The sequence below is a fragment of the Lathyrus oleraceus genome, chromosome 6, assembly GCF_024323335.1.
Source record: "Lathyrus oleraceus cultivar Zhongwan6 chromosome 6, CAAS_Psat_ZW6_1.0, whole genome shotgun sequence".
NCBI lineage: Eukaryota > Viridiplantae > Streptophyta > Magnoliopsida > Fabales > Fabaceae > Lathyrus > Lathyrus oleraceus.
Genome location: NC_066584.1, coordinates 142,110,892 through 142,129,974, shown reverse-complemented (window position 1 = coordinate 142,129,974; position 19,083 = coordinate 142,110,892).

Here is a 19,083-nt window from a genome sequence, read left to right as displayed (position 1 = left end):
AATAAACCAGAATAAGACCAAGGCCATAATGGAGGCGAAATCACCATCAGCGAAGAAGGGATTGCATTCACTGCTGGACAAGATCAATTTCCTGAGGAGATTCATCTCAAACCTTAGTGGAAAGACGCAAGCCTTTTCGCCTTTGCTTCGACTCAACAGGAAGGATTTGAATGGGGGCAGACTCAGTAAGAAGCGTTCGATAAAATTAAAGAATACCTGAGTCATCCACCAATTCTGACACCACCTTGTAGGAACGGGAGTATGAGATTATACATATATGCATCTAACAAGAATTTAGGGAGCATGTTGGCTCAAGAGGATGATAATGGCGTCGAAAGAGCCATTTACTACCTGTTGAAAAGTATATTTTCGGCAAATATTTTAATATCGTATCCACAGAGATTGGTTGTTATTACCGCCGTTCTATAATCCAAATTGTTATAAGTTTAGAATGTAACCAAGTTGTTTTGTTTGAAAGGTTATCTTTTGAGTAAAACGTCACTAAAACAATAAAATAGTTTTAATCAAATGTAAAAGGCTTGGCAAGATTGGAGTTCACTATTCAAATTGCTTATGATTCCTTATGACAACTATATAGATTTAAGATTATTGATGATGTTCAAGTATCCTCTCAATATCATTTATGTCTAAATGATGTTGTGATAATCACTATATTAATCTTTAGACGATTTCTCCACCTAACTATCAATATAGCAATCTTTAATGGTTGATACAAAAGAAGAGTAGTGAATAAATCTATTTCTACAACTTATTCACTACTTGAAAATGTATTTTATGTCAAGACTTAACTAATCTCTTTCAACAACTACTCAAATCTAATATTCAACTTAGGGCAAAAATATCATTTAATACATCAACAATCTTTTATCATATATAAGAGTCAAATGAAATACATAAACAAATAAGAATAGCTACTACCTCCAATCTTGACAAAATGGGGTTTATCTCATCATCATCATTTTGGAAAGCAAAAGGCAATGGTAAGAAATCTGTTTTTTTCTTCCAAAATATCAAACTATCAATGAATGCCTGAATAATTTCCATTCTGTTTTCTAAAAAGGGTTAACCTTTCCTAAAATGCTCATTTTCATCTGAAACTGAAAAACCCCCTAAAACAGATACAAAATTGTCAAACACAGCTGGCATTGAAAACAGAACACTTGGCCAAAACAGCTTGCTGGATTCGCAAGGTTCGCGATGCGAACTGAAGCTACTTCAGCTTCCTTGCCTTGCAAGCTTCATCCAATTATTCTTCCAAGTGTTAATCTTCAAACATAGGCCTCCAAATTGCATTCAACACTTCTTCCAAATTATGATTATGCATTCCGAAGCTCTCTTGTCCAAAAATTCTACAAAACTAACAAATACGTGAAATAACCACTCAAAACAACATCAATTAAACCTAATTGCATTTATACAAAATTGTGATAATAAAAGTGTGTAATTACATCAAAAATTGGTAAAAGGGACCAATAAAATTATATAAAAAGTATTACCAATTGGTCCCTAACAACTCTCCCCAACTTAGCATTTTGTTTGTCCCTAAACAAAAGTTTCCACCAACACAACCAAAGCAATGACACAAAAGATTGAAACAAGGATTAACCAAGGACATTCAAATGGTTCAAAAGTGTTTGGCACTTTCTCAATCCACCTATCTCAATGCTAGGCAAAACATGAATAAGAGCAATGGTTGGGTGCAAAAATCATACTAAGGAATTCAAAGCCAAATATGCCAAAATTGAATCAAACTTACACACATCATACTAATGATGAATAAACATGAAGGTTTACTTTCACTCATCCAAGCAATTAAATCAACAACAACTCAAATCATGCGGTCATCAAAACAAATACCAAATCATGTGAAAAATGAGAATCAAGAGGTCTTTCAAGGGTTGTAATGTGTCTTGGGTTACAAGAAAGGATATGATTAAGAGAATTCAACAAAGTTGCCTATCCTAAGGGAGCATTCCCAAACATTTAACTCTACACAATTTCCATTTCTTTGATCCCCAAATTTTTCCTTTTCTCATCTTTTTTACATCCACACAACCATGAGCCTTTTCTTTGTTTTTTTCTTTCTTTTCTTTTTCTTTGCTCTATGGTTTCAAGGGTGATTTCTTTTTCTTATTTCTTTTCATATTTTCACCCTTTCATAAAAACTCACTTCTCCAAGTTTCTAATCAACTCTTTTTACTTTACTCTCCCCAACTTTAGATTCCAAAACCAAATTTATTCAATAATGCTCCCTACTTAGACATAAGCAAAAGGCAAAATTTTGCAAACAATTCGGTTTGAGGGTTCAATTGACACGAAAGAAATTAGGATTCATTTATTCACAAAATTTTCAATTGATTTTACACGTATCAATCAAATGAATCCTAAAGTAAGCTCAAAGGGGGTTAACTAAGGATCATTCCTCACAAGGTTAGTTGATTCAAAACTTTTTGGTCAAGTGGCTTTTCTCATACAAACAATGCCTCTATCATTTTCAATATTTTCACACAAAAATAAATTGATGCATGATTTAGCATGATAAGAATGAGTTGAAATAATGTTCGGTTTCCCGCATTTTAGTGTACAATGGAAAGCCTCCTCACAATTGGTTAAGTCCTATTTTGATTCAAAAATGACATATATTTCAATGAATTTATGATATGAAATTTGCACACACCATCAAACTACTCATGTTAAGTCTAGAAAGTGATAAAGTGTACCTTGAAATGCCGACACTAATTTTTATCATCACCACTCGAAGTGTCATATGCTTCTTTCTTTGCGAACATTTCTTGGTTGCTTTCAGCTTGACTTAAGAGTAAGAACAATTAAACAAAAAAATGTTGGTAAACCAAATTCATTGCAACACACTTAAATCTCACAGAGTATTCATGCAATTAACAAGACAAATTAACAAACCAAAATTTTGGTGAGCTAGAGCCACCCAAAAGTACAATCAAAATTCAACAAAAGCAATAATAATACAAAGAAAACTCAAAATAAAAATAAACTCTAAAATTCAACAAACTCCTCAATCTTCCTCCTCTTGGCCACCACCAACAGATCCAAGGACGTCCTCCATCTCATCGTCATGGGTCACACCACCTCCTGCACCCCCCATAAAAGTTGGCTTGCCCTCAGGCCAATTAGCATAAGTAACATATTCCGCCTGGGAAGGAAATGTGTGGGCTTCAGGTGCAAGGAAAGTGTTCTGAAATTGTTGCTGCATAGCATCAAAGATGAATGATTGAGACCTCCTAGAGGCCTCAAAGCTCTCACAGCAATAATTAGCAAACGCCATCTGATCGAATGTTGGAGTAGTGCGGGCTCGGGGTCTAGAGGACGAAGTCCCAGCTCCTTCGGCTCTGTCCATCTGGCTCTGGCAGAACCTATTCAGATAAGCATCATTAATAACACTAGTAATAGACAAATGTACCTCATCCGGAATGGGAACATGCTCCCTTCGGCAAAGTCCCATAATCAGCCTCGGATATGCAAGAACACCTGCTTTACCACCAAACTTTGTTCCGCTCGCAGCCACCTTGTGCAATTCTCCCGCAATAATGGATGCAGCATCAACAGACTTGCCAATCATGATGTAATACAATAAACACCCTACATCCAAAGGGATAGTGGTGTTGTGGCTCCTTGGCCGGATATTGTTCAACAGCAGCACCAAAAATGCTCTTGCCTCCAGATTCAGACTTTCTCGCTTCTATGACTTTGGGAACCCTTGATCATTTAAGTCATACGTCATTCCTTTAAGGCATAAGGTAGCGCTCACCGTTGGAAGGTCCCAATCGTTGGCCAATTCCTTGGCACGATACTCGCACCGCTCATTCTCTCCCAAGGTGAGAGGATTACCTAGATACGTGTTAATTGCATCTCTACCGAAAGAAATAATCTTGCCTCTCACTCTTGTTTGGTAATGGAAAGCTACTCCCTCTTTAAGATGCAGAGCATTGGCATAAAATTCTCGCACAATGTCGTAATTTATTGCCGACTCTGGTTCACAAAGCTTGCCCCATTCTTCTCCTCTCAAAATTCGATACCAAATTCCGATAAGTTCCACCCGGCGACAATCGGATGAATCTCTCAGGTTGGATGGCTCGTTTGATTAATTTGTCAAATCTTTCTTCATGTTCATCACTTGTGAACCGTCTTAATGAACGAGAAGGACCGGAATACATGGTTTTTGTTCTTTTAGACATCTGCAATAAAAATCAGGACAACCACACAACAAACCATAAGGGGAGTTAGCAATCAAAAGCATAAAACATGAGACTGGAATTTCCCAGTTCGCGGCGCGAATGCCCGTTCGCGGCGCGAACCCTGCGAACTAGGAAAATTCCAGGAGCCTTCTAGGGTTCCTAAGGTTTGCACCACCAACTGTCATAATCACAATCCACATCAGACATGCAAGGTTATCTCTAATATCAATTGTCAATTTTTGCAAAACCCTATTCTTACCTAAGTGCGGAACAACAAGGAAAGGGAAGAGAACACACATACCTTGTTGAGATTGACTTTGGTCTTGTTAACAAGTTGGAATATGGAAATGGAGGGGAATTTTTTTTTTTTTGTAAGTGGGGCAGTGGGAGTGTTGAAGAAAAGTTGATGTTTTGTGAAAATGAGAGTGGATAGAAAAATAACCTAAACAGAACTTAAGTGGTTTTGCCACGCTCAGTTCGCTGGGCGAACTGAAGTTTTCCATCCAGTTCGCGGGGCGAACTGAAGGAAATTCTGAAAAATTTAATTTGCAGTGAACAGAACTCAAGTTTCACAAAAATTAACACATCAGAATATCATAACAATCAGAATTGACAAAATATAAAATGCAGACTTACAATGTTGGATTGCCTCCCAACAAGCGCTTTGTTTAATGTCGTTTTGAGCTCGACGGTTCAATGATTAACTCGGTCCGGTTAGGGAAATGACACAAACATCCCGATTCACTTTGCTACTATGGTAGACTTTGAGTCTTTGTCCATTTACAGTCCAGCTCTCCTGTGACTTTGGATCCTCGACCACAATGGCCCCATAGTTGCGCACCTCTTTGACAACAAACGGTCCTGACCACTTTGACTTCAACTTACCAGGGAACAACTTCAACCTTGAGTTGAAAAGCAATACCATTTGTCCAACCTGAAACTCTTTATGACGGACCTTTCCATCATGGTATGCTTTTACCTTTTCCTTGTAAAGTTTATTCGAATGGTAAGCGTTGTTCCTTGATTCCTCCAATTCATGGAGTTGTCCTTTTCTTCTTTCTCCAGCTTTGTTGAGCAAATTACTCAATGGCTTTGCTATCTTTGAAAAATATTTGATGAATCTCCGGTAGAAATCGGCATGTCCGAGAAAGCTCCTTATTCCTTTTATATTTGTTGGAGGTGGTAATTTCTCAATGACTTCCACCTTAGCTTTGTCAACTTCTAATCCTTCGGAGGAGATCTTGTAACCGAGTACAACACCTTCAGTGACCATAAAGTTGCATTTTTCCCAATTAAGCACTAAGTTGGTCTCCACACATCTTCCCAAAACCACATCAAGATGTTTTAAGCACAAATCAAAAGATGATCCATAAACGGAGAAATCATCCATGAACACCTCAATGCATTCTTCTATTAAATCCGAGAATATCGCTTGCATACACCGTTGAAATGTCGCCGGTGCATTACATAACCCAAAAGGCATTCTTCGGTAAGCAAAGATGCCAAAAGGACATGTAAAAGCCGTCTTCTCATGATCCACCGAATTGATCGAAATTTGGTTGTACCCCGAATATCCGTCCAAGAAACAATAGAAATTTTTGTCGGCTAACCTTTCCAACATTTGGTCCATGAAAGGTAGTGGGAAGTGATCTTTCCTTGTAGCTTGGTTTAGCCTTCTATAGTCAATACACATCCTCCACCCGGTTACCGTTCTTGTTGGAATCAACTCATTTTTATCATTTTTGATAACCGTCATGCCACCTTTTTTGGGAACTACTTGCACCGGACTCAACCATTCACTATCGGAGATAGGATAAATCATTCTAGCTTCCAAGAGTTTGACAACTTCTTTCCGAACTACTTCTTTCATTGATGGATTTAGACGCCTTTGAGGTTGTGCAATGGGTTTGAAGTTCTCTTCCATCATGATCTTATGCATACAATAGGCCGGACTAATACCCTTCAAGTCGGATAACACCCACCCTATTGCACCCTCATTCTTTTTCAGCACTTGTATTAATTTGTGTTCCTCTTTTATGGACAAGGTGTTGCTAATGATCACCGGTTTAGTACACTCGTCACCAAGGAACACATACTTCAAGTGTGAAGGTAGCATTTTCAGCTCTAGTTTTGGTTCTTCCATTTTCTTTGTCGCATCCAAGTCTTCATTTGTTTCGTCATGATAAGCAAGCTCCCCACAAGACTCTAATTCATGCAACATTGCTTCAATCTCTTTTTCTTCATTTTCGGTCAACACATTGTAGGCTCCGATAAGAGATCTTTCTAGAGGATTAGAAATATGAACTTGGTTTGCGACCTCCACTATTTCCTCTTCGGTTGCATCGATTCGGAAAGAATCATGCTTGTCATTTGGATGCTTCATGGCTTCAAAAAGATTGAAGGTCACCTCTTCATCTTGCACTCTCACTTTCATCAATCCATCATCAATGTCAATCATCATCCGGGCTGTTTTCATGAATGGTCTTCCAAGAATGAGAGGAACATCACGATCCTCATCCATCTCCACTATCACGAAATCTATCGGAAACAAGAATTTGTCAACCTTCACTGGCATATCTTGAGCAACTTCATATGGTGAAGTGGTAGATTTATCGGCTAGTTGTAAAGTCATCCTTGTAGATTTGATCTCAACATTTCCCAATCTTTTAACAATGGATAGGTGATTAAATTGATGCTAGATCCCAAGTCAATCAAACCATTACCAATGTAGGTGCCTCCAATGGTTACCGGTAAAACGACTCGGCCCGGATCAGATTCCTTCCTTGGGAGAGTCTTTTGAATGATGGCACTACAACGTGCGTCGAGCAAGATTGTCTCGTCTTCCACATGTCTCCTTTTCTTTGTGAGAATATCCTTCATGAACTTTGCATACCGTGGCATTTGCTCTAATGCATCGGCAAATGGAATATTGATTTGAAGTTGTTTGAATATGTCCATGAACCGTGCATAATGTCTAGCATTGTCCTTCTTTGATGGTGCATGTGGATAAGGTAGATGTTGAGTTGGAATGACGCTCACACCTTTCTCTCCTTTCTTCTTCTTTCTTGGTTCGGCATCCTTTTTCCTTTCCACTTCAATCTGTTGCTCTATTGGCAATTGTTGTTCCTGCTCTTTTCGCGGCGCGAAGGGAGATCGCGGCGCGAACTGAAGAGTTCCTGCCACTTTCTCCTTTCCACAAACCACATCCTCGTTTTCCAGCACAACATCCATATCATTCTCTATTGTAATTTCCTCACTTTTTCCACTTGTCAACTCTTTACCGCTTCTCGTGACAATTGCTTTACAATGCTCCTTTGGATTAGTTTGAGTGTTGGCGGAAAAAGAGGATCCCGCGTTTTATTTCGACAATTGCTTCGCAAGTTGGCCCACTTAATTTTCCAAATTCTTAATTGCTGCCTCGTTGCTCTTCGGATTTGCCATGGAGGCTTGCATGAATTGTTGAAGAGTGTCCTCTAGCTTTGAATTTCCTCCTTGCGATTGTTGTCCTTGAGAGTTTGGGTGTTGATAAGGACTTTGTTGCTGAAAATTTTGGTTATTGAACCTTGATGGTTGATAACCTTGATTGTTTCTTGGATATGAGTTGTTGGGTGGTTGTCTTTGATAGCCTTGATTTTGATTGTTCACATAACTCACTTCTTCTAGTGGAGGGCAAAAACCGGTTGGATGATCTCCTTGACATAATTCGCAACATGCTACTTGATGTCGAACTTGAGACCCTTGAATTTCCTTCATTTGTTGTGGAAGCTTGGCCATTTGTTGAGTAAGCAACTCCACTTGTTGAGAAAGTAGCTTGTTTTGAGCAAGAATGGCATCATTGGTATTTAACTCAAGAACTCCCGGTTTACATTGTGAAGGACTATGGTCATGTTGACTTTGACGATCATTGAGTGCCATCCGGTCAATAATGACTTTAGCTTCTTCTGTATTCTTTGACATAAGAGAACCACCCGCGGTAGCATTCAAAAGTGTCTTGTGAGTTGATTGGAGCCCATTTAGAAAAATATGGATTTGAGTGAGCTCATCAAAACCATGGCCCTTGCATTTTCTCAACATTGACTTGAATCTTTCCCAAGCCTCATTTAGAGACTCGTTGCTTCCTTGAGTGAATACCGCAATAGTCGTTTTGGCTTCCATGAATCGGGATTGAGGGAAATATATTTCTAAGAACTTTTCTTCTAGAAAATTCCAATCCATCATCACTCTTGGTGCTTGATCAAGGTACCACTCTTTTGCCTTTCCCACTAAGAAGTGTGGGAACATCTTCTTGAATAATGCTTCTTCATCCGTTTCATCAATTCCCGTAGAACCCGCAATCTCATAGAATTTGATGAGATGGGTATACGGATCTTCATGGTCCATTCCGGTGAATGGATTTGCATAAAGAAGTTGGAGGATTTCGGTCTTCATCTCCGTATTCCTTCCTCCACGAGCAAATTGAGCATTCCTTCTTGGACTATTAGTGGACATTTCGGTAGGATTGTCATCCGCCATGTTTCCGTCACAAGCCTCTACAACCACTTCTTCGATTTGAACAAGTGCGGAAGTAGATGCTTCTTCTCTCCGATTCCTCTCTTCGGCTAGTTTCCTTCTTCTTCGTGTTTTTCTATTGAGCTTTCGAAGTGTTCTTTCAATTTCGGGATCAAATTGAAATTGCTCCTCGGTAGCTTTTCCCCGCATGCACTAGAATCTACAAAACTAACAAACCAAGTGAAACACAAGAGTGATAGTAAGTACAAAACTTAAAACAATGAATTATTGCAATGCTTGTAATATCGAACACCAATCTCCGGCAACGGCGCCAATTTGTTGAAAAGTATATTTTCGGCAAATATTTTAATATCGTATCCACAGAGATTGGTTGTTATTACCGCCGTTCTATAATCCAAATTGTTATAAGTTTAGAATGTAACCAAGTTGTTTTGTTTGAAAGGTTATCTTTTGAGTAAAATGTCACTAAAACAATAAAATAGTTTTAATCAAATGTAAAAGGCTTGGCAAGATTGGAGTTCACTATTCAAATTTCTTATGATTCCTTATATAGATTTAAGATTATTGATGATGTTCAAGTATCCTCTCAATATCATTTATGTCTAAATGATATTGTGATAATCACTATATTAATCTTTAGACGATTTCTCCACCTAACTATCAATATAGCAATCTTTAATGGTTGATACAAAAGAAGAGTAGTGAATAAATATATTTCTACAACTTATTCACTACTTGAAAATGTATTTTATGTCAAGACTTAACTAATCTCTTTCAACAACTACTCAAATCTAATATTCAACTTAGGGCAAAAATATCATTCAATACATCAACAATCTTTTACCATATATAAGAGTCAAATGAAATACATAAACAAATAAGAATGGCTACTACCTCCAATCTTGACAAAATGGGGTTTAGCTCCTCATCATCATTTTGGAAAGCAAAAGGCAATGGTAAGAAATCTGTTTTTTTCTTCCAAAATATCAAACTATCAATGAATGCCTGAACATTTTCCATTCTGTTTTCTAAAAAGGGTTGACCTTTCCTAAAATGCTCATTTTCATCTAAAACTGAAAAGCCCCCTAAAACAGATACAAAATTGTCAAACACATCTGGCATTGAAAACAGAACACTTGGCCAAAACAGCTTGTTGGATTCGCAAGGTTCGCGGCGCGAACTGAAGCTACTTCAGCTTCCTTGCCTTGCAAGCTTCATCCAATTATTCTTCCAAGTGTTAATCTTCAAACATAGGCCTCCAAATTGCATTCAACACTTCTTCCAAATTATGATTATGCATTCCGAAGCTCTCTTGTCCAAAAATTCTACAAAACTAACAAATACGTGAAATAACCACTCAAAACAACATCAATTAAACCTAATTGCATTTATACAAAATTGTGAGAATAAAAGTGTGTAATTACATCAAAAATTGGTAAAAGGGACCAATAAAATTATATAAAAAGTAGTACTAATTGGTCCCTAACAACTCTCCCCAACTTAGCATTTTGTTTGTCCCTAAACAAAAGTTTCCACCAACACAACCAAAGCAATGACACAAAAGATTGAAACAAGGATTAACCAAGGACATTCAAATGGTTCAAAAGTGTTTGGCACTTTCTCAATCCACCTATCTCAATGCTAGGCAAAACATGAATAAGAGCAATGGTTGGGTGCAAAAATCATACCAAGGAATTCAAAGCCAAATATGCCAAAATTGAATCAAACTTACACACACATCATACTAATGATGAATAAACATGAAGGTTTACTTTCACTCATCAAAGCAATTAAATCAACAACAACTCAAATCATGTGGTCATCAAAACAAATACCAAATCATGTGAAAAATGAGAATCAAGAGGTCTTTCAAGGGTTGTAATATGGCTTGGGTTACAAGAAAGGATATGATTAAGAGAATTCAACAAAGTTGCCTATCTTAAATGATGCAGAAACTAGGTATAGCATAGTTGAAAAATTGTGTTTATGCTTGTATTTTTCTTGTACGAAGTTGAAGCATTATATAAAACCTATTGATGTTTATGTTTCATCTCACTTAGATGTCATTAAACATACGTTGTCTAAACCAATTTTGCACAGTCGAATTGGAAAATGGGCATTAGTTCTAACTGAATATTCCTTAACATATATTTTGTTAAAAGTTGTTATGGGACAAGTGGTAGCATACTATATAGTCGACCACTCTATAGCTGAGAATGCACTGGACTATCTCGATTTAGAACCCTGGAAGTTATACTTTGATGGGTCTAGTCATAAAGATAGAACAGGCATAGGAGTTCTAATTATTGGACAAGTGGTAGCATACTATATAACCGATCACTCTATAGCTAAGAACGCACTGGACTATCTCGATTTAGAACCCTGGAAGTTATACTTCAATGGGTCTAGTCATAAAGATAGAACAGGCATAGGAGTTCTAATTATTTCTCCTAATAAAATTCCAACAAAAATCAAGTACAAAGTGGAGGGTCTCTGCTCGATTAATGAGGCTAAATATGAAGCTCTCATAGTCGGACTTGAGATATTGTTGGAACTGGGGGCAACTCGAGTCAAAATAATGGGTGACTCAGAGTTGGTTAAAAAACAGATTACAAAAGAGTACATGTGTGTTAAAGAGAATCTCATTATGTACTTCATAATAGCCAGTCGGTTGCTAAAAATATTCGAGTTGGCTAGTATATGACACATACCTCGATTGGAAAATCAAGTGGCTAATGACTTGGCTCAAATTGCATCAGGGTATAAAGTTTCAAAAGAAAAATTGGAAAAACTCATTGAAGTCAGAGGAAGAGTTGTGTCGACCAAATTAGCCCCATCAGACTTGGAAAAGACAAAGTTGGGATACGCTGATAAAGAAAACTTCAAAATATTGGCAATAGATAACCTGACAGACGGAGATTGGAGGAAACCAATAGTGGAATATTTACAGGATCCAAGGGTGTTTGTCAATCAAAAAACCAGGTATCGAGGTTTAAGTTATTTTCTTTTAGGGATTGAATTGTTCAAAAAGAATCTTGAGGGAGTTTTTCTTAAATGTCTTAGTGAGTCAGAAGCATATTTATCCCTTTCGACTATCCATAGTGGGGCATGTGGGGCACACCAAGTTGGCCATAAGATGAAATGGCTTCTATTTCACCAAGGGATGTATTGGCCTACCATGTTGAAAGACTGCATCGAATTTTCCAAAGGATGCCAAGAATGTCAGGTGCATGCAGGCATACAACATGTCCCTGCGAGCGAAATGCACTCTATAGTCAAACCTTGGCCCTTTATAGGTTGAGCGTTAGATTTGATTGGGGAAATTCGACCATCATCATCTAAGAATCAGAGGTATGTCTTGGTTGGCATTGATTATTTTACAAAATGGATCGAAGTTATACCTTTGCCAAATGTGGGCCAAGAAGATGTGATCGAATTTATCTAGAAACATATCATTTATAGATTTGAAATCTCAGAGACTGTCACAACAGATCAAGGATCAGTGTTTACTGGTTGAAAGATGCAAGAATATGCTAAGGAAATAGGTTTAATATTGTTAACGTCTACGCCATATTATGCTCAGGCTAATGGTCAAGTCGAAGCAACTAATAAGGTGATTATTGGTTTGATTAAGAAGCATGTCAGGAAGAAACCTAGAAATTAGCATAAAACTTTATATCAGATTTTGTGGGCATGTCGGACTTCGCCCAAGGAAGCCACTAATTCGACCCCTTTTCGACTGACCTTTGGTCATGATGCAGTTTTACCAGTAGAAATTTATCTACAATCCACAAGAAATCAAATACATCATGAAATTCCATCAGAATCATATTGGAACATGATGTTGGATGAGTTAGTCGATCTAGATGAAGAGAGACTAAATGCCTTTGAATTATTAAAGAGGTAGAAGAAGAGAGTAGAGAACTCTTATAATAAGAAGGTTAAAATTAAAACATTTTCTCCTGAAGAATTGGTCTGGAAAGTTTTCCTCTCAATGGATCGAAACGATATGGCCTTAGGGAAGTGGTATCCCAAGTGGGAAGGCCCTTTTCAAATTTTGCAAGTATTCTCTAATGGTTCCTATGAGATTGAGGAACTTAGAGAAGACAAAAGAATCTTGAGAGTAAATGGAAAATATTTGAAAAAATATAAGCCAACACTCCAAGAAATAAAAATAAGAAACGAGTAATTGCATGCAAGATAAACAAAGCCAATATGGTAAAAGGTGCCAAAATGGCTTAAATTCGCTTCAAAGGCCCAAAGGGCTAATATTCGTTACAACCAAAATTTATCAAATGGGCAAATGGAAAAGGAGATTGAAACTAAAAAGGGAGATTAGCCTTTATGTGGAGGTACTTTGTCTTGAGAAGTTCTAGGTGTTTCTCACATAAGGACCGTTTCGACCGGAGAAAATGAGCTCTGACTCTAATTTGCGTGCTTTTTGGATAAACTCCATACCAAACTCTAGATCTTTAGCCATCAAAGCATCATCAAACTGCAGAAGTTCATATTTGTGCTTTTCGGCTTCAGAGATTTTGGCTTGCAGTTCCTTTATCTATTTTCTCCATGAAGCAATGTCACGGTCATGGCCTTCGATCTCCTTTTTGTTCTTTTGCTTCGTTTGTTCCAGTTCCATTGCCTTGTTGGTAGACTTAGTGGCGGCATCCCAAGCAGCTGCTTTAGAACCAGCCTTTTGTTCGATCTCCCTGGTTATCTGGGGTAGTAGCTTATAATCTTCGACAGCTTGGTCGATCATAGTGCCTAACTCCAGGATGATATTGGCAACTTCAGGAGAAACTTCTAATAAATTGACTTGGTTGATTAGATCCTTCAATGTTAGAGGGGCAGAAGGATCAGCCAACAGGTGTAGGAACAAATCATCCTTGAAGACCTTTTCCTTGATTTTCGAGAGCACTTCATTTGCAGGTGTACTCGAAGGTTGGTCATCAGACGCCGTAGTAGTGCTAAGGTTTTTCTTAGAGGAGTTTTCCTTGCTACTTAGCATAGCTTTCACGTATTCAAGTGGTTGGTTTCGTTTCAAAATTGCTAGTTCTTCTGAAGAAAAACCCCCAGTGTTTCCTATCGAAACTCTTCCTTCTAGAATAGCTACAACGGTTGGAGTGGCAAGAGTTTGACTCTGAGTCTGTCCTTCGACTGTTTCCTGGTTCCCCTCACCATTGTTGTCCTCTTCTTCGAAGCCTCAATCATCATCACCAGCGTTGATAGAGGTATGGTTGCCTTCCTCTTCATCCTCCATTACCGTATCTTCGCCATCATTACCCTCTTGGTTCGTATCGATTGTGCCTTCGATGTTATGTGAACCATCTTCAGGGTTGTCTCCAGCCTGAACCTTCATCCACCACCATAGTATCCTTGTTCACTCCAGCTTGGTCCTCTTCGCCTAAATTAGCTTCGTGATCAGAACCACTGGTATATGAATGTTGGGTAGTGGTTTTTGGTGGCGAAGTCTCAAGATCACCAAGAATGGGTTGATTAATTTCACTCATCGAGCTTTTCTCGGATGATGGTCGATAGGTAGGTTCTCCAGCGCTTTTGAGGATATCTGCTATGGAAATTTGCATGAAGGAAGATGCAGTTGTTGTTCGCACGGTAGTACCTGCACCATCCTGAAACCAAAACAATCGAAAGATAAGTGGTAGAAGATAATAAATCAACTAATAAATACAAAGTGAGGTATGTTTTTACCTTGTCCCCTTCGACTCCAGGGCTAGAGTTATCACTTTCGCTCTGAGTCGCTACTATCTTCACCATAGCCTCAAGAGTAGGCTCTTGAATAGTTAGGGCAGTGGGCCTTTTCTTGGCAAATTTTGTTTGAGGCTGGCACAAAGCTTCAGTGATTTCTTGTTATTGCTTTCTTTTCCTGGAAGTGAGGTCGATAACAAGTGACAGGTCTTCTTCGTCAGAGTCTATTATAACAGGACTTTCTATTGTTTTGGTTTGGATTTTTATTGGAGTAAGAGGAGGTTTTCGAGCAGCCTGAATGAAATTATTGAAGTATTAATACCATTAGATATAACAAATAGTAAAAGGGTAAGACAAAGATATACCTTTGTGGGCTTGCTGCATCCCTCAGTCTTCGATTCGATTGGCCTTTTGATTGTTGGCTTCTTGGGTGGTGTAAGACCCCAATTTTGTCCCTAAGATCCCTCATGGCATCATATCATATCATATCACTGCCTCAAGGATCATTGTGCACCTTGCCTCCTTCCCTGTGGGTGGGTCATTTTTTTGAGAGTGGTTCTTGATCACCAAGCATGTTTTTCATTTGTATATCATTGCTTTTCATTTGTTTACTAACCAAAAGTACAAAGATATGTCATCTAACCTTGTTACTTGCAGATGAAGCAATCATAGGTCAAGGCAGTCAAAGGCATTCATTGAGCAATAGATGGTGGCCATTCTTGAGAATTTGGGCACCATGATCATTCACAAGAGTTCATATGAACCATGGCATCATTTTGAATCAAAATCTCAAGTGGTAGAGGCTTGAATCTCATCAAGGCATTCTTCAGTCAACTGAAGCCCTAGCCAGTCAACTGCAAAGTCAACTGTTAGATTTGGAGGTGGGAAGTGATGGGAAATACTTCATTCATGTTCAAACAAGTCTCATTTGACATTTCAAACATCAACATTGAAGAAAATAAAGTCAGATGAAAACTTTCCGAAAATAGTAAGTGACCTGTAATTTGGAATTACCAAAAATGGAAAGGTTTTCTCCTCAAGATTACATCATCAAGAATGCTTCAAATGAAATTTTGTCCAACATGAAAGTTTAATATCTTGCTCTCACCTTTCCAAAAAGTCCAAGAACATGAATTTCTCATTTGTGGTTGAAGAATTATGATCAAAACATGGCCAAGCAAATTTGAACTTCAAGCTTGCATAACTTTTGAACCATAAGGCCAATTGAAGTGGTTCTTTTTGGAACATTTCTCTCTTGATCTCTACTATCCAAAACATGCATCACATACCATGAATTTCCATCACAAAAATATTGACATTTTCATTTGAATTTCATTTGAATTTTGGAGGGAAATTTCCAATTTGAAAATTGTGCATTGCTTTCACTTCCAGCCAATTGCATTTGCTTCCAAACAGGTTTTTAAGTGCATTTCCAAGCTAATTCGTGCACTGTAGCATTGCATGCATGCATGAGGGGTGCTTTGGCCATTTTGCATAAACATTTCAATTTCACTAATCCTTGGCATTTTGGCTAATTGTGATTAACAAGCTTGATTAGTACACCATATAAAAGGCAAAGCATAACAGAATTGGGGATTAACAACACCAGAATTCAGATCTAGATCAAAACTTCACAATTTTCTCTCTCACTTTTCTCCGATTTTCTTGATATCTTTTGCTTTGTTCTTGATTTGTTCATCATCCATAAGCATTGTGGAAGTAGATTGAAGCAAGATCCTGAAGAATTCATCAAGAATCGAAGCTGTTGAAGTTTATGCACATCCATGGCAGTTGAAGTTTCCGGACAGAGCAAGCACGATTGAGCTATTCTTTCTCATCCATTCATCTATCTCATCATTGGAGAACATCTGTTTCAGCTTTCCAGGACCTGAATTGCACGATTCCACTACTGCATCTTCATTGAGGTTAGAATTCGAGTTCCTCAATTCGTGAAATAGTTGTATGCATGTTGTAGATCTTCTATTGGTGGTTATGCTGAACTTTGTTTCATTAAATTCCATGGCGAAATGAGATAGTTATGCTCGATCTAAGTTTGATACATGAAACTTCCTTTGCTCGATTCCTTAAACATGTGTAGAATTAGGTTAAATTAATCCTCGATCTATGATGTATGATGTGAGATGAGTCCATTGATGTGCTGGATTTGAATTTTGGTGAACTTTTGTTCTTGACCTGAAGAACGCGTATGAATGTGTATGAACACCTAGGGTTTCTGCTTTCAGAACTGTTTTGATCTTCATGAGCGTGTATTTGCATGTTTTTAGTTGTTCATTGCCATGCACTGGTCCACGTGGTCATTACTTGGCGTATTGGTTGGCTGAGAGCGCTTTGCAGCGCCACATAAGCATAAGTGAAACGGTGCGTTTCACCTATGAGCGCGCCCAATTTGAATTTTCCCTCGGTTCGATTCTTGGCTCAGCATATTTCCAAATGACCTTTGCATTTTATTCCACATGTTCATGCTATGCTTCATTCATGAGTTTTTTTATTTTTTTCTCCACTTCCAAAAATCATAACTCCATAAATAATGATCCAATAGATGTGAGATTTTTTGCACTTTGTTCCTCATGATGTCTACTATTTTATGAGTATTTTTCCAGAATTTGTGCTCGGTTGGAATTTAAATTTGCCTAGGGTTTATGTATGCATATGCTATCTTGTACCTTGCTTGCCATTTTCTTTGTGAAATGATGATGGTTGATCCAATGAATCTGAAAATTGACATGCTTAAACTAGACACTTAGCTTGATCTTTTGGTGTAGAGTTTGCATTTTTCTCATTTCTGGTTGTGGAGTTATGATCTGATTAATGTAGGTGTGACAATGTGTGTCACACCTTGGCTTGCTTGATTTGTTGATTTTCTTTACCATGCCAATTAAATGCCAAATGATGAGATTTTTTGTATGATGTTTCTTCTGGATGTTAGGTTTGATAATGAATTTTTGTGGAATTGTTGGATCCATTTCTGATTTGTTTGAGATTTTCTTTTCTGGATTGTCATGTTTGAACTTTTGATGAGTGTTGAACTTCCATGATTTGTGGAATGCTTATGCTTTATCATATGGACTTGAAATTTTACAAATGTTTTCTAGACACATTGAAGTTTATTGTGGCTTTGGTTTGAGTCATTTATCACGTGTCATCTATGTTTTAGGATTGCCTTAAGTTGATGTATCAATTTGTGCCTCCTTTGAGCTTGTTTGTGCTTACGTTGCCTTCTAGAATTTAATTGCCATGCTTAAACTTGTCCAAATGCCTTGATTTTTGGTGTGTTGATCATTTGATGTGTGCTGTTTATCCATGATTTTTCTTGAGATTTATTGAATCATTTTTGAGTTGATGTGGATTGGTTCATTCTGTTTGCTTCAATGAGCTTTCAACTTGCATGCTTTGCCTTATGTGCTTTGTGAAATGAATCCGATTGATGCTATTGACATGACACCTTTTGGATTGTGTTCTTAATTGGTTGAGTTTGAATCATGTCAATTTTCATGTTCTGTTTTGGATTATTTCTCCTTCTTTGACCCTAGGCCTTGACCTAGTGGTTTGCTTCTCATGTTTGAGCTTGTTTTCAGGTTAAGAAGTACATGGCCATAAGGAGATTAATTCACATTGCTTGAGTTGGTTTATTTGATTGATATTGACTAACCTTGACTTGTTTTGTAGGATGCTTTTAGCTCATTTGAGTTGAGCTTGTGCCTTGCACTTTGTAGCCCTGCTTGTTTGATTGTGTATTGTATGTTGACTGTTGGATTATCTGTTTGACTTTTTGAATTGTATACTGATTGAGTTGGATTATTTTCAGGTACATTAGTTGCTTAAGTTCATTTTGAACTTGCTTTTGTCTGGTTGCTTAACCAATTAGGTATAATTTCTCTTCTTCATGTAGTCTGGAAGACCTGGCTTGTTATTTGGCCAGGCACCTGTCTGAAGTCCTCCTTAAGAGGCAATGCTTGTGATTGTTTATCTTTGTCCTAAGCAGGAAAAGTCCTTTGATAAGGCAATTGGTAGATAAAAGAGATGTGTAGTCCATCTCCTACTATTCTGTGTGTCATCCCTTTGCTCACATTACATGTTGATGCATTGTGGGTCTTAACCCAAGATCTATAGAGTCATTCTCTTGTGGAGAGAGTTCCAACTTTCTGAACTCCCACACCTTCTATTATTCAAAGCTCTCTCTGACCAGAGATAAGAGCTATGAGGCACACCCCTCATCTCCATTTCATCTGCTTCACCTTAACTCTCAATGTTAAGGTTAAGAGCACCACTTACCCCATTCCAGTTGACTTTAAAGTCTAACCCTTGCTTGAGCCTAATTGCTTGTATATAGTGTGTGCTAATTAAATTTGTTTGATTGATTGCTTGATCCATCTGTGCATGCTTGCTTGTGTGCTTTGTGCATTTATCATCATTAATTGTTCATTATTACATGATCATCATTTCATATCTTTGTGACACATCTTTGTTTGTCCATTGAGGAATCAACTGTAAGTCCATTCATTGGCCTTTGTTCCTATGATTTGGAAGGGATTGAGTGTAAGACCATTTGTTGGCCACTTATGTCCTCTTTGCTTATTGCTTTTGTTTGTTTGTTGTATGTGAGGATGCAATTGTAAGT